Source organism: Cornus florida, unplaced genomic scaffold, assembly GCF_030987335.1.
Source record: "Cornus florida cultivar Cherokee Brave unplaced genomic scaffold, ASM3098733v1 CherokeeBrave_3.0.0_Hap2_Chr02, whole genome shotgun sequence".
Taxonomy (NCBI): domain Eukaryota; kingdom Viridiplantae; phylum Streptophyta; class Magnoliopsida; order Cornales; family Cornaceae; genus Cornus; species Cornus florida.
Genome location: NW_026775572.1, coordinates 82,872,413 through 82,890,148, shown reverse-complemented (window position 1 = coordinate 82,890,148; position 17,736 = coordinate 82,872,413).

Genomic DNA, 17,736 nt, shown 5'->3' with positions numbered 1-17,736 from the left:
CAAATCATGTAATGTGCACTTAAGTGCACATTTTGTTACTCTTAGAATGTGTTTGTAATGAGGCCAAGGGCTAAAGACACTTAAGTGATATGTATGCTAATTTTAACTTTATTGTTGCCCACGAAAAATATGTGATTTAATGCATTGAAGGGTCATACTTTGCATATCACATGCCATGAGGCCTTAGACCATTGTAGTACATCCATTTTATCATATTACATATACTTGCATGCTCACTTTGGCAAACAATACCCTTCTTGATGAAACAAAAACTTATAGTTACATTATGTCGAGTTTTTATCCTCTTCTGTTCCAGGGGCATTTTGGTATTTCACAATGTGTTTTTTTTTTTTCATTTATGCCCGCATAACCAAGTAGAAAACTCGATTTTGGGGGGGTAGGGGGGGTTTCTTTTTTGTGTTTTTCCAGAAAATGTCATCTTGGCCCTCAAAATTTCAATTTTTGCCGAAAAACCCTTGCTGCTAGTTTTCTTTGCTGAACCTACTGGTTTTGCTTTCTAACCAGTTAGAAGGGGTCTCATAACCGGTTAGATGAGTGTGGGCAATATTGTGGTCTTCATTTTTAGCCTCCTAACCGGATAGGAAGCCTTGGTAACCGGTTAGATGACCTAGGGTTGACTATTTTGACCGTTTTACTTTTGTTTCTTCTGTTAGCCATATCTTTTTCATCCGGACTCCGAATCAAGTGATTCTTGAGTCTAAAGTCATTAATTTTTAGTTGTCTTTCCAATGGTGTGCTCGGTAGTACCCACTTTTACCTTGGAAATGACCATTTTTCCCCTACGTTCCTTTGTGTCCATTTTTTTAAGCGTCACTCCTGCAATTGCTTTCCTTTGGGTTCCGTGACTCATTGAGGGTCACATTAGTGTGTTAGAGATGCATTGTATCTCTAGAGACCATTGTTTTACCTTTTTCTTCCGTATTTTGGATCCGTTATCGGGTTGTCTTTTGGACATCACTGAGGCACCGGGCTTACAAAACTTGGGCCGTCACAAGTGGTATCAGAGCTCCTAGGTTCGAAAACCTTAGGACGGGTTTTGGGTGCATATAATGTTTTCATTGACTTGCTTTGATATGTGTACATTCCTCTTGATGACTTGTTTTGATTTGATAACATTTTTACATGCTTATGTGTTAGCTTGTTTAAGAATGTTCCTTAACCGTTTTAGTATATTGTATATGCTTGTTTACCTTAGCATTTTGTATATGCTTGTTGGGTGTTAGCATGTTGTATATGCTTGTATATTTTGCATGACTGTATGTTGGATACATTTATTGCTTGTATTATGTGCTACTTGCCTTGTGTATTCATGGCGTGAGTTGTATTAGGTCTTAACGACTTGCATAGTTGTTGACCTTGTCCCTATTGTGTGTAGCACCATGGTTTTGACTCGCAGAGAGTCTTCTTGTCACATTGGGGTAGATAAGCAGGTTATGGATACCGAGCTAGCACGGGATCTAAGGAGGCCCAGGGCTTGACCTCGTGGCGTGGATCCTGATCCACCACGAGCGCCGACTTATGAGGAGCAGATTGCACAGGAAGTGGCTCTAGGGATGTTAGAGTCTATTCAGGCGATGTTTCACCAGTACATTACAAGGATGCAGATTTGGGTACCGGCACCAGCATCGGCACTAGTTGTTAATGAGGCATTGGACTACTTTATGAAGTTACAGTGGGTTAAGATTGACCAGTTTGTAGGGAGTATGGATCCGCTTGCTTTGGAGGCATGGCTTGATCTCATGGTACGCAAGCTTGATAGCATAACAGTACCTACAGACCGATTGAGGATCTCCTTGACAGCTTATATGTTCATGAGGGATGCCGATATCTGGTGAAGGTCCATAACCAATATCTACGATGTAGAGGTGATGACATGGGAGGAGTTCAGGACATTGTTCTTCGACCGTTTCTTTCCGAGGGCTATGAGGCAGGACATGGGAGTGCAGTTCACAGGTCTCTATCAGGGCAGGATGAGTGTCATTGAGTATGAGATACGCTTCACTTATCTTTCCCGCTATGCACCGGAGATGGTAGCTACCGAAGAGCTCAGGGTGAGGAAGTTTCAGGATGGGTTACACCTTGATATTAGGCCACAGATTTCAGTATTGGAATTGAGGACTCAGGGACAGTCACAGCAGGCTCGGTCTGTACCTGTAGTTCCAGTATCTTCGGGATCAGCCCGAGGAGTGATTTATCACCACTATCAGCAACCGGGGCATATCAAGCCTCGCTGCACACAGCTTCAGCCATAGGCCAGTTAGTCATAGGTTAGTAAGCGTACAGCTTCGACGAAGGGGGTTCACAGAGCTTATCATTATTGTAAGCAACCAGGTCACTTCAGGAGAGAGTGTCCAAAATTGCAAGGCGGGACACAGTGGCATAGGTTCACAGATCACACCGGCACAGTCAGCAGTTGTGCAGTCAGGTTTTAGGGTGCCTCCAGCACTACAGTCAGCAGTGCTGCCAATTGGTTCATATCAGGTCAGAGGCTCTACGCCTACTGCTTCCGGACATCAGTCGGGTTACCAGGGTAGTTCTCAGCAGTCAGGGGCTCAGGGACGAGCTTACGCATTGCCACAGGCAGATACCTCCGTAGGGACTTCTACAGTTCGAGGTATCTTTCCAGTTTTTAGTTCTTGGGCTAGAGTTCTTGTTAACACGGGTGCGTCACATTTATTCATTTCTGCATCATTTGCACATTTCTTGGGGCTGGAAATCACACTACAGGATGGTTTCCTTTGTGCTGACATACTAGTAGGGGGTCCAGTGTCTTTGGACCATGTTTGTTAGGTTATGCTATTGAGATAGCTGGGCGAACCTTAGAGTTTGATTTTGTTGTCTTCGACATGACTGTCTTTGACGTCATTCTCGAGATGAATTGGTTATCTTTCTTTCGTACTACGATCGATTGCTTCCGTGGGAGGGTGACTGTATGCATTCCCGAGGGAAACTGTTTTCACTTTGTGGGAAATCGGAGTGATTCCACTCGACGATGATTTTCAGTATTGGTGACTGGAGTCGCCACTGGTTTTACTTGGCTAGCCTGTTAACTGAGGAGGACAGCAGCTTGGGCCGTGTTTTTCTGGCAGTTGTAGATGAGTTTCAGGATGTCTTTCCAGAGGAGTTGACGAAACTTCCTCCTTTTTGGGAAGTTGTCTTTGCCATTGATGTCATTCTTGGTACTGCACCTATCTCTATGGCACCGTACCGCATGGCACCGATAGAACTCGACAAGCTGAAAGCTTAATTTGATGATTTAAAAGCTAAGGGCTTTATTCGTCCTAGTGCTTCACCCTGGGGAGCACCGATTCTTTTTGCGAGGAAGAAGGATGGGTCTTTAAGACATCGCATTGATTATCACAAGTTGAATCACGCTACGATCAAGAACATATATCCTTTGCCTAGGATTGATGACTTATTTGATCAGTTGAAGGGAGCCACTTGTTTTTCAAAGATTGATTTAAGATCATGTTACTATCAGTTGAGGGTTAAGGATGAGGATATATCCAAGACAGCTTTTCGTAGACGGTATAGCCATTATGAGTTTCTGGTGATGCCATTTGGTTTGACCAATGCTCCAGCAGCTTTCATGGACTTGATGAACCGTGTATTCAGTAACCATCTTGATCAGTTCATTGTGGTTTTTGTTGATGACATTCTCATATACTCAGCTACGGTGGAGGAGCATGAATATCATTTGAGGACAATATTACAGATCCTTAGGGATAATCAGTTATATGCCAAGTTCAAGAAATGCGAATTTTGGTTACCAGAAGTGAAGTTCCTTGGACATGTTCTGTCAAGGGGTGGTGTTATAGTGGATCCAACGAAGATTAAGTCAGTGATGGATTGGGAGCGTCTGAAGACAGTGTTTTGAGATTCGGATTTTTATTGGCCTAGCTGGCTACTACCAGAGGTTTGTTCGGGATTTCTCTCATCTAGCGGCACCTATGACCTAACTTACTCGCAAGGGGGTCAAGTTCGTATGGAACGAGGCATGTGAGTTTGCTTTTCAGGAGTTGAAGGTCAGGTTGACTTCGGCTCCAGTTTTGATTATTCCTGAACGTGGGTTAGGTTATGTGATCTTTTGTGATGCTTCACGAGAAGGTTTGGGTTGTGTCTTGATATAGACAGAGCGGGTGGTTGCTTATGTGTCTCGACAGTTGAAGACTCACGAGTTGAACTATCCAACACATGATTTAGAGTTGGCAGCAGTTATCTTTACCCTGAAGGGGTGGATACACTATTTGTACGGGGAAAAGTTTGAAGTTTTCTCTGACCACAAGAGTCTCAAGTATCTCTTCTCTCAGAAGGATCTAAATTTGAGACAGTGCAGATGGGTTGAGTTCATAGAGGATTACGACTTTGAATTACAGTATCATTCGGGTAAGGCCAATATGGTGACCGATGCATTGAGTAGGAAGTCACGGGGAACTCTTGCTAGCATTTCCATTCACAGATGGAAGATGTTAGAAGAGCTTGTAGATCTTGGTTTACAGTGTTATGAGGATGTTTTACCGGCTATTTTGTTTAGCCTTGTGGCTCAACCGACACTTATTAGTAAAGTTGTTGAGGCACAGTTGGAGAATGGGGAGATGAAGGCCATCCATGATCGGATTTTAGGCGGTGAGGATGTAGAGGGTTGGACCTTACATTCAGACGGTGGTCTCAGGGACAAGGGGATGATGTTTGTTCCTTTGTCTTGCCGTGAAGATGTTCTTCGGGATTTTCACTACTCTCGGCTCGCAGTTCATCCGGGTGGTACGAAGATGTATCACAATTTCTGGCGACAGTTTTAGTGGCAGGGCATGAAACAGGACGTTTCACAGTTTGTGGCTTGATGCCTTACTTGTCAGCAAGTGAAGGCAAAGCATCAGAGACCGGCAGGATTATTGTAACCATTACCAGTAGCTGAGTGGAAATGGGAGCATATCACTATGGATTTCGTAACGGGACTTCCGAGGTCTTAGGCAGGGAATGATGCCATTTGGGTTCTAGTTGATAGGTTGACTAAGATGGCACACTTCTTGCCCATGGCAGTGACAGACAGTGCAAAGAGGCTAAATGGATTGTATGTGAGGCAGATTGTCAGGCTTCACGAAGTTCCTGTATTCATCGTTTTGGATAGGGATCCGCAGTTCACATCTCACTTTTGGCAGAGTTTTCAGGAGGCTCTTGATACGGGGCTTCAATTTAGCACGGCATTCCATCATCAGACTGATGGTCAATCGGAGCGCACCATTTAGATATTGGAGGATATGTTACGGGCTTGCATCTTGGATTTTGGGGATAGTTGGGAGGACTACTTGCCTTTGGTTGAGTTTGCCTACAACAACAGTTACCAGACCATTATTGGAATGGCACCTTTTAAGGCGTTGTATGGCAGACCTTGCAGATCTCCAGTTTGTTAGATCGATGTCGATGATACCATTGCCTTGGGTCCTGACATTGTCATTGAAACTACAGAGAAAATTAAGTTGATTCGGTAGCGATTGGCTACCGCACAGAGCAGATAGAAGAGTTACGCTGATAGGAGGAGACGATCCTCGTCTTTTGAGGTGGGACCATATCTTTCTTAAGATTTCTCTGCGCAAGGGGCTTCTAAGATTTCGACAGACTGGCAAGTTGTCTCCTATATTCATTGGACCATTTGAGATTTTAGAGCACGTCGGTGAAGTTGCTTATCATTTGGCATTGCCACCAGACTTGGATAGGGTTCACGACGTCTTTCATGTCTCTATGCTGAGGAAATACAAGCCTGACCCATCGCATGTTCTGCGGTGGACGGATGTGGTTGTTGATGAGAACGTGACCTACGAGGAAGGTCCATTCCAGATTCTTGATTCACGAGAGCAGGTCTTGCGGAACAAGACCATTCCATTGGTTAAGGTCTTGTGGAGACACCATGGCATTGAAGAGGCTACCTGGGAGCTTGAATAGGAAGTTCGCTCTCGGTATCCCCATTTGTTCTCTTTTTCAGGTACGATTCGATTTCGGGGACGAAATTCTTTTAAGGAGGGTAGGTTGTAATGACCTGGTCATTTCCCTTCCTTTCTTTTTTTCGGAAAATTTCATTTTTTCGTCTTTTTCCCTATTTCGTCCTTTTCTCATTTATTACTTTTCCTTGCATAACCTCACTTTTTTGTGCTCAAATTTGATTCCGGCTTTGCATACATCCATGATATTTAATTTCCATGATATCTATATTTTTACTTTCATAGAAAAACATGTTAAATGTTTACTTTTCTTGTAAAGGGTATAGATACATGATTTTTGGTAATTTTCTTAAACTTGAGGGTTTTTCATGTAATTATGAAAAATAATTATTTTTCATCTTAGGGACCTTTTTGCAATTAAATTTGTAAGATATTTTGAAAAAGGACCTTTTTGCAACTTTTGAAAAATGTGACAAGTGCCACATTCTCATGGTGCCACTTGTTGGCATTGGGGTGGAGTGACTTGGAAGCATAATCTCTTGACACATGGAGGGTGGAGATTCACCCATTTGTTAGCCTAGGATAGGAACACTTGTTGGCATGGATGGTTGACAAGTGTAGGTGTGAGATTAAGCCAAGGAAAGAGCCATTGATTTGTGATAAGTGTAGGCACCAAAATAAGTCTTGCATTATGTGTGTGAGAGAGGTAGTGTAAGAACACATAGTTAGTGGATGATTTCTAGACATTCCACCCACCATTTTACACTTTATCTTTTTCATTTCATTGTTCTTCATAACCCTAAACCTAGCCACCATTGGAGAAAAGCTTGGTTGATAGCTTTCTTCTTCATTTTGGCCTCCTTCCACTCACCTAAGACTAAAAACCTTAGGAGACAAAAGTTTCCTCTTGCTCTCCTCTTCAAAACCCTTGTTTTGTTTTCCTATTTTAAGCTTGGTTGCTTGGATTATAGAGATTCAATTCTCTACTGAGGTGGGGGTGGTTGTATGTTTATCCTTTAGGTTTTATATATATTGGAGCTTTATATATATTGATTACATACCTTTTAAATTCTTGTACTTGCATGTAAATAGAGATTTTGCATGCTTGACTTAGGATTTGTAGATTAAAGCATGTATGTGACTATTAAATTGCATAGGTAGGTTATTGTGTAATGATTTGCCTAATACTTGTGATTTCATTAAGGGTTTGTTATGAATATCTTGAAATTGCACTTATGTTGTTAAATAATGGAAATATCATTGAAAGTCTAGTATGAAAATCTTGTATGTCGCACTTGTAATTACTTGTAAGTAAATCACCATATTGCATGGTTAGTGATTGTGGCCTACATTAATATTAAATTCATATAGCACAATGTGTAGTATCATTAGCTTACCACTTTAGACATGCAACCTTAGGGCATGGTTTGTGTGGTTTTACCCTACTTGTGCTTGGTAGGTAGTTTCATGCATTGAGGTTATAGAAATGTCATGAACTTGTTGATTTTTGGAAGCTTGTAAGGATATGAAATGTTGATGGCTAGGGTTTGGCTCTAGTACGGAGGATAAGAATTCTCCTAAGTCATAGTGCGCACTAGGTTGTACCTTGTGGGTCGTAATTACCCGAAATAACTTGTATGGTCTCGTGGCCACATATCCTAGTCTTTCCATTATTTGATTTCGCATTATTTTTTTATTTTTTATTTTCTCTCTAAGTTGTAAACCATGGATTTCTTGTAGCTTGTGATTTGGTGATTTTAATTTCAATGCGGTCAGTGTACTTGTTCATGTATACTTGGATACAATGCGACTATCATTTCAAATATTTGTATAGCTTGAGATGATCCCTTAGAGTGCCTTGAAAACATAGACGTTAGGTGGAATGCACCCTTGTGATGATCTATGTTTGGTTCGCATTATACTTGAAACTATAGGGTATGTGCATGCACCACATCCTACGAGTAACTTGATTATTCACCCTAGTTGTTTGGGTTATTTTGCAGGTAAAGAAACTTTGTTTTGGGATGCATCACATCCCTAAGTTGCTTTGATGCCATGGAGTATTTTTATTATATTGGAATATGCACTTGTTAGCATATCCTACTCCATTTTGGTTTATTTTGACAAAACATGTATTTGTTGTTCAAGCCATGTAATGTGCACTTAAGTGCACCTTTTGTTACTCTTAGAATGTGTTTGTAATGAGACCAAGGGCCTAAGACCCTCAAGTGATATGTATGCTAATTTTAACTTTATTGTTGCCTATGGAAAATATGTGATTTAATGCATTGAAGGGTCATACTTTGCATATGACATGCCGTGAGGCCTTAGGCCATTGTAGTACATCCATTTTATCATATTACATACACTTGCATGCTCACTTTGGCAAACAATACCCTTCTTTATGAAACAAAAACTTATAGTTGCATTATGTTGAGTTTTTACCCTCTTCTGTTCCAGGGGCATTTTGGGTACTTCACAACATATTTTTTTCATTTTTGCCAGCAAGTTCGAGTAGAAAACTCGATTTTGGGGGAGGAGGGGAGGGGGGGGGGGGGGGGGGCGGTGGGTTTCTTTTTTGTGTTTTTCCAGAAAACGTCATCTTGGCCCTCAAAAGTCCAATTTTTGCCGAAAGCTGCAAGTTTTCTTTGCTGAACCTACTGGTTTTGCTTTCTAACCGGTTAGAAGGGCTCTCGTAACCGGTTAGATGAGTGTGGGCAGTGTTTTGGTCTTCATTTTTAGCCTCCTAACCGGTTAGGAAGGCTTGGTAACCGGTTAGGTGACCTAGGGTCGACTATTTTGACCGTTTTACCCCTGTTATTTCCGTTAGCCATATCTTTTTCATCCGGACTCCAAATCAAGTGATTCTTGAGTCTAAAGTCATTAATTTTTCGTTGTCTTTCCAATGGTGTACTCTGTAGTACCCACCTTTACCTTGGAAATGACCATTTTGCCCCTAGGTTCCTTTGTGTCCGATTTTTTAAGCGTCACTTCTACAATTGCTTTCCTTTGGGTTCCGTGACCTCATTGAGGGTCACATTAGTGTCTTAGAGACACATTGTTTTTCTAGAGACCATTGTTTCACCTTTTGCTTCCGTATTTCGGATCCGTTATCGGGTCGTCTTTTGGACATCACTAACGCACCGGGTTTACAAAACTTGGACCGTCACAAGTCTTGTCCCACCAGTAATTACTAATTACATCACTGGTTTCAAACAAAATTAACTTATAAATTTTGGAGGTAATTGATAAAAAATAGTTTCTGGAAGTTATAGGTAATGTGTTATTTAGGCCCATTGAGTTTAGGCTTGTAATTTGGCATTTCACAATAAGAGTGTTTCAATTTTACAAATTATATATATACATATATAATAAAATATTTACTATGTACTTATGCACTATTTTGTCTAAACATTTTCTCACTCTCAATCAAAGATTAGAGATTTCTATTAGAAGAAATAGGCCTTCCTTTTATAGAGAGAGGAGGTGGTTGGTGGAGGTGGGTGATTGGAATGGTGGAGGTTGATGGAGGAGAGAGATATAGGGTGCATAAAGTGGTGGGCAGAGAGAGATAAATGGGGTGAGGGTGGAAGTGGTTGCTTGGAGTGGCGAAGGCGAGTGGTGGAGAAAGTGGGGGTTTATAGAATAGACGAAGTGAAAATATAATTGGCTCCATCCATTATATGATGGTTGATTGATGGGTAAAATATTTTATAGAGAGAGAAGATGAGAGAGAGGAACTTTCTAGAGAGAGAAACTTAGAGAGGGAGAGGGGATTAATGAGAAAGAAATTTAGAAAGAAAAATGTGGGTGATAGAAAGTTTAAAAGAGAGAAATGGGGTGAAAAAATATAGAATAACTGTGTCAATTGTATGATGGGTGGAATATGAGTTGAATATGGATACCCATATTTAACCTAAATTGACACTTAAATTAACTGATTAAAAATTATCCAACCCATTTTTGACCCAATGTAAGTATGGTTCACCCGAAACTATTAAAAATTGAGCGGATTTGGGCAGGTTGATGGGTTGTGAACCATTTTGTTACCCCTGGGTGTTGACCCCACCTAATAGCTTAAGATTTTGGGTAAATAGGAAAGAGCCCACCCATTACAGTTGGTATAAGAAGCAGACCCAATCTTTAATCTAGTGTAATGCCAAGCACCCAACCCGGACGGCGTCCAACCGCAACGAGGGCGTTGCGAGTTCAGGTAAGGAATAATGTAATAAGGGGGAGCTTGTCCCACATCGGGTCTGGATGGAAAAGTTAATGGGTATTATATGGGTTAGGTGTTAGCCCCACTTAATAGCTTAAGCTTTTGGGTAAATGGGCAAATGCCCACCCATTACATTAATGTTGGTCCTAGCGCCCACCTATTACATTAATTTTGGCCCTATCGATCTTCACAGCTAGAAATAGATCGATGGGGCCTATTCTTGAACCATTCGACTACTACCCCAAACAAGCTTGTAGGGAAATCTTTACATATGAGGCAATCATTATGGGTGTGCATTGCCATCTTCTGGGTGTAATGAATAAGATGATGGGTCGGATCCCCGGTCCCATTGAAGGGGGTGAAAGTTGGTATTCTGAATTTCTCTGGGATGTCCATCAGCTCGATGTCGTCAGTGAATAGAGTCTTGGTGATCGACGTAATGAACTCCTTTGCCATCTCCTTGGGGGTCTGGATTTTAAAGCCTTTGAACAGTTCTCCTGCTACTATGATGACCCTGGATTTTTCAACCCAGTGCGTCCTGTGATGACCCAAAATAGATCCAAAATGCGGAAGCAGAAGATAGAACAATGGTCTATAGAGATACAACACTCCTCTAAGACACCAATGTGATTCTCAACGAGGTTACGAAACCCAAAAGAAGAAAATGCGGAAGCAACAATTCAAAAACGGAAAAGAATGAACCTAGGGGCAAAATGGTCGTTCCACACTGAAATGGGTGCCACCGTGCACACCATTGGAAAGACAATGAAAATTAATAAAGATAGACTTAAGAATCACTTGATTTGGGGTCCGGACGGCAAAGATATCAAGTTCTGAAGTCGAAGGAAGGGAAACCCTATCCCGGTTCGAACCAAAAACAGACACTACCTTACTAAAACTTGAATAACTTGAGCTACAAGAAGAATCTGAAGCTCTAATTAGTACCATTGGAAAGCTTATTTCAACGCAATCAATTTAGACTCAAGAACGGACCAATTCGGAGTTAAAACGAAGAAGTTATGATGATTTGAAGTCGGAGGTGCAGTGTTGAACCAAGACACACACACCCGTGAACAGTACTTTGAGCGCTAGAACAAGGACTTTCTTGTGCTCGAAAATTTCCCTAAGAAATCTGCCCAAAGTTCGAGCGCTTGAACTCCCTATTTAGAGCGCTCGAACTCCTGTAGGCTGCTCCTGAAATGCTGACTTGAAATGCAATTTTGAGGACCTTCTGGGCCTTTTTGAGAAAAACACAAAGAAGAAACTACCCTCAAAATCATGTTTTCTAGCCAACCATGCCAAAAAAAAAACTTTATTTTTTAAGTGAAAACCCCAAAATGCCCTTATGCTCAATTTAGGCTCAGAACGGCAAAAAATGTAAGTTTGCACCAAACATACTTTTGACTCCAAATACACTTCTAGGTTGAAACGAATATGCACGCAAATGTAATAAGTGATTTTGAGCGTGCGGAAATGGTCCGCGGCTTCCGAAAACGACCGATACAAACATAGTGAGACAATAACTTAACATTTTTCAATATTTTCTTAATATACCATAAAGTCAAAACTACATAGGATACAAATACATGTCGTTGGCCTCCGGCCTCATCTCATATGTGTTAAATATATTGTAAGGAGTGCACTCATGTACACATTACATGTTTAAATTCAAATATACATATTTTGACATATAAGGCTACAAGTGGCTTTTCAAGCCAACCTTTACAAGAAATGGAAATCTTCAAGTCCACCAATCATCCAAGCATGACGAGAATCGCAACCTTGATTCTTGTACCTGAAATATGCCCCAGTATCGTAGGGGTGAGTAACATAAAGCTACTCGTAGGAAATGAGCATGCATCGACCTACGTTTTACAAGTTTGCATGATTTAATTATTATGGTTCATTCCACCTAACGTCTATGTCAAAGGTGAGACTCAAGGAGCATCCTAGCTACCTAGGATCATTTCTAGCATCAATCACCTCATTCATGCAATTTTAGCAACATAGGGTCATGCTTACACAAAGCAACAACATAGGAGCATGCTTACACAAAGCAACAACATATAGATTCTTAAGGTAATCAACTTGAAGTCTAAAATGCAACATCAACTAAATATAACATTTTAGCATAATTAGAATATCTAATACCACACATCAAGACATAGGTTCTCTAGGTTATCAACTAGAAATCTAAAAGTGTGAAATCAACTAAATATATCAATTTAGTATGGATGTACTTAACAACATCAAAATGATTCATTAAAATCATATTCACGGATGTACTTAACGACATCAAAATCGCCAATAACTAAAACCACAAGTTACAATATAAACATGATTGTTAACTTGGAATTGAATGCGAAAACAAATAATGGAAGACTTGGACATCTACGCTCGGAATTCTGCCGAGACCTCAATGGTTATTCCGGGCACTAACCCGCAGGGAAGACCACCCTAAGTGCGCACTATCTCAATGACTTAGAGGACTCACGTCCCCGTATTAGAGCCAAACCCTAGCCATCTCAACTCAACAATGTTTCAAGATTCCAAAATTAAACCAAATAAGTTCATAACTTATACATAACTTATATAATGCATGAAAACACCTTCCATGCACAAGTAGGTTGAAACCACACAATCCATGCCTTAGAGTTTCAATTCTAAAATGACATACATAGTGTCAATTACAAAGTGTGCAATTCACTACACATGGCATCAATATATTCTATAAAGAAAACATGTTCTCATGAATATAAATATAATAACAAAGTTGTCCAATGCTCAAAACACAATCAAGTGAATACATATCAAGTTCAAGTCCATGATTTGAATATAGAAACAACTTATAAAATACCAATAAATCCATGGAGCCATTAGATAGAATTTAATTAAACAAGGTGATTAAATTCTCTAGATTTCAAATAACCTCAAATTAATATATGTTAAGCAACATATCATGGTCTTTACATATATCAAATCAAAAGTGCAAGATAAGCAAGATATCATCAAATAGAATTTAATTAATTTAAATCAATTAAATCTCTAGATTTCAAAAGTTGTCCAAATGATCTCAAATTAATTTATATCAAGCACTAAGTCATGGTCATACCATATATCAAGTCTAAGATAGATTACAAGCAAAACACAATTTACTAGAATTTAAACCAAATTAAATCCATTTAATCTCTAGATTTGAAAACTCATCTAAATCAACCCAAATTAATATATATCAAAGATCAACTCATGGCCATGCCATTTACCAAGTCTAAAATGAGTTATAAGCAAACTACCATTAATCATTATTTGTCAAATTAATACACCACATGCATACAAGTTGTATAAGCATCAAAAACATGCAAGACAACAAACATATAACCCTATAACATTCCCTACCTCACTAGAGAAGTGTCTCTCTAGAATCCAAGGCAAAATCAACACAAAATGGCAAACCCTTCTAGGGTTATGAAGAGGAAGATGAGGGGAACAAAATGTATTCCCAAGTTCAAGCTTGGAAATCAATGGAAAACTCTCAAAAATCAAGGTCAAAGCTTAAGGCTTTAGGCTCCATCCATGGAGGCTAGGGTTTTCTTTACAAAAGAGGGAGGAAATGAAAAATGATGAGGATGAAATGTGAGTGGAGGGGATAGAGATCCTCCACTCACTATGTGCTCTTACACTACCTCTCACACACACACTAATGCAAGATCAAATTATGAGCCTACACTTGTCACAAATCCAAGGCTCCATCCTAGGCTAAATCTCAAGCCTCCACTTGTCAACCATCCAAGCCAACAAGTGCACCAATCCTAGGCCAACAAGTGGTTAAATCTCCACCCTCCACATGTCCTCATCCAAGGCCTCAAAGTGTCTCCACAGACATGTCAACAAGTGGACCAATGAGAGTGTGACACTTGTCACACTTTCTAAAAATTGCAAAAAAATTCTTTTTGAAAATATCTTCCAAAATAAATTGCAAAATGGTCCCTAAGACGAAAAATAATTACTTTACAATAATTACACAAAACCCCTAAAGTTTAGAAAATTACAAAATGGTCATGCATCTATACCCTTTACAAGAAAAGTAAGCACTTAGCATGCTTTTCTACAAAAGTGAAAATACACGTAGTATGGAATTTAAATATCGTGGAAGCATGCAAAACCGGAATCGAATCCGAACACAAAAAGTGAGGTTATGCCAACAAAGTGACAACCGAGAAAAAGACAAAAGTGAATAGTGTCACAAAAGTGAAAATATGAAAATGACTCGGTCCTCAAAGGAAGTCGTCAATCCAAGGAAAAGAGTCTCGGAAACCATCCCCGAGCACTCAAGATGACACTAAGTGACGAGAAACTAAACTCAGAAAGGAAAAGATCAATGGAAAAAAAATATCCGTGAAAATCTGAGAAAAGGAAAGGAAGGAAAATGGCCGGGTCATTACAGCTACACCCAGAACCAATGTTGGGTTTGGCTCGTAAACGTTCCTTCAGCTTGAATCAGCCTGATCCTCCATGGGCCTACTTAGGCATGGTAGCAAACTAGCCAGCACTGAGGTTTCTATCCGAGGATGGGTCCTAACGCTCCCCTGGGACCCTCTGGATGTTGCTGATTGGTTTAGGGCCCCAGCTCTCATGCGCCGTTTAGATGATCCTCTTAGGCTCCGTTTAGTACATTGGTAACCACCGGTGGAAGCTGTTGTGTCATCTGCTCCATGGTTGCCTGAAGGGCATCATTTTGCTAATGGAGCGTCACGATATGAGCCATACTGGCTTTGTTTGCATGTTCAAAGGTCTCGAACTGCTGTAAGAACTCTTCGCGCATCTTTTGCATCAGCTCTATTTGTTGATTTACTGTGTCTGCTCCTGTCGACATTCCGAAACGTGTTCGAATGTAAAATAGTAATCACTTGCGGGGGTACATTTCCATAGGGTTCCCACAGATGGTGCCAAAGTATGTGTGTAAAAACCCGTTCGACTTTGACAAGTCAACTTATTATTGCCCAACACTTAAAAAACATGATTGAAAGAATGAAAGAACTATGGAATCAATACTCAAAGTTGTCAAGCAAAAATTGTCTGTCTCTCTTTGAGGTCTTGGCCCCTATTTTACCAATAATTCACAGATGATTGATTCCTTTTAAGACTCGCGTTCCTTGTGCCTAAAGAATTCAATCATAATATTTCATCATTATCGTACATGATTTGTTTCCTTTAACTAATTTTCCTTCTTTTGATAGAATTATTACTAAAGATGGATTAATTAGCAATCTGGGCCTAGAAATTTTTGGCTTTAGACCCTTTTAATACGTTCAGCCTGCTGTGTTTGGTTGGGCTGGCCTAATCTTCTAATCGATGCCCAGATTAAGAGTTGAATAGTATTTGTGCTTCTAGTGGGCCCATCTTGTGATGATGTGTATTCTATTGATAGGTGGGAGAGTATTTTCCCTCCACAATATGCTTTAACGTAGTTAGGATGTTTAACTTCATCATTTTGACGGAGTAAAGAGCCGTTTCATGTACGCCAAATTGATGTAGTGAATGTGCGGTTCAAAAAAAGCCTTTTGGGTCAAGTTTAAATTTATAAAAACCACTACCAACACTACTACTAAAGTAGCAAGAGTGAGTAGGGATCGTCCCAAGGGATTGGAGTCATACTTGGTTGTGGAATCGCAATTAGGGTTAGTAGGTCGAGTGATCAAACAAATGGTTGGTTGGTTAATTAAACTAAAAAGTAACTAAATTAGACTAAGTAACTGAATGTAACAAAGAGTAAGTATGAAAGAGAGAAATCTTTGGGTTTAGAGGTCACCACCAAGCAATGCTTTTCTACACTTCTAACTAGTGACTAATGAGGGTAATATGTGTTGCAACATTGGTGTGTGTGTGTGTTTGGCTGATTCAATTAGCAAAGGTGACCAATTAAACATACATTGTCTAATCAACATGTGAAAAACACAATATATCTAGCAATTAAGTATATATTGTCTAAATAGCATGTGAAAAGCACAACATATCTAGCAAGTCATTAATCCTTTCATTAAGCTCACATGCCAAATACACCATAAGGTTAGAGACATATGCTACTTGCATTCAAAAGTATGGAACATCAAACAACTAGCATGGATTGTCCTCTCATCTAACAACTATGCTATCACTACACTACAATTAAGCTAATGACATGAAATTAAACTAATTAAGCTAAAGGAGAGGCATAATCCATCAAGAAATGAGCATGGACCATCTAGAAAGTCACAAGAGAATTCTTTTAAGCACAATATTTTGACAATCTCTAAATCTATAGCATTAATACACATAGACATGCATCAATAACTTAAGAAATAGAGGCAAACACATGAACATCTATTCTAGCATACATAGACATATGGATAGAATGAAATGATCAATTGGAAGCATTAAACCACATAAATCATTGAATAAACAAGATTTATATATATCAAAGTATCAAAACATTAATTACAACACTAATCCCTCAATAATACACAAGATTAAGATATAGAAAGCATGCTTGGGGCTAACTCTAGCCCCAAGAGGATGTCTAGCCACTCATGGTGATGTTGCTCTAACCCTCAAGGGCTAATTCCATATAAGAGATTTGCTCCTTGGTTGATGAAGAGTCTCCAATGGTGTCTCTAGCCTCCTCCTCCTCTAAGCTTGCTCCAAGAGATTAAACCCTAGAATAGTCTATATGCTCAAAAAGTGCATCATATTCCTTTTATAGGTAGGTCAAGTGGCACACAAAATGAGCTAGGGTCGTGCAAAGAATATTCTCTAATGATTAGATCGAGGACGGATTGCACAAGCTGGAAATTTAACTTTTTTGCACTAGAGGAAGTTCGATCGATCAAACCTTGGACTTGGATCGATCAAACTGGATGAGATCTATCGAACTTAGGCTGGATCGATCCAACTGGCTGAGTGTTTTAGGAAACGACAAATCTGAGATATTTTGGGAGATATTTTTGGGAAAAGGACAAAAGTGGTTAGTGGGTGGTACAGCTATGGATAGGATCAATCATTTGAATAAGGACAAAAGTGTTCGATCAATCGAAGGGTGGTGTTAGATCGATCAAACTTTTGGACTTTATGCTTTTGGGCCAAGGCTTGGATCTATCTTGAAGTGCTGAGATCGATAATTGTTCGATCGATTGAACCTTGAAGTTAGATCGATCGAACTTTGCTGCTTCCCACCTTTGGCTTCATTTGCTTTTTTCTTTCTCCACTTTGCTTCTTTCTTTGTTTAATCCCATAATTGCTTCAATTAAGCTCTTATTTGGCTGAGTTAGCTTATTTTCAGGATAAGTGCCTGAAAATACAAATAATACGAAATCAATCTAAAACAGTAAAGTAAGATAGATAAAGGTGCTAGAAAGCCCAAGCTTAAGGGGTTTAAATACGCACTTTTCAGCCCTCATCACACCCCCAAACTTAAATATTGCTATTCCCTAGCAATGAACTTGAAAGTAAAGGAATGAAATGAACAACTATATAAGTATGAATCTAGAAAACAATAAATGGATCATGCTACTTTTATAGGGAACA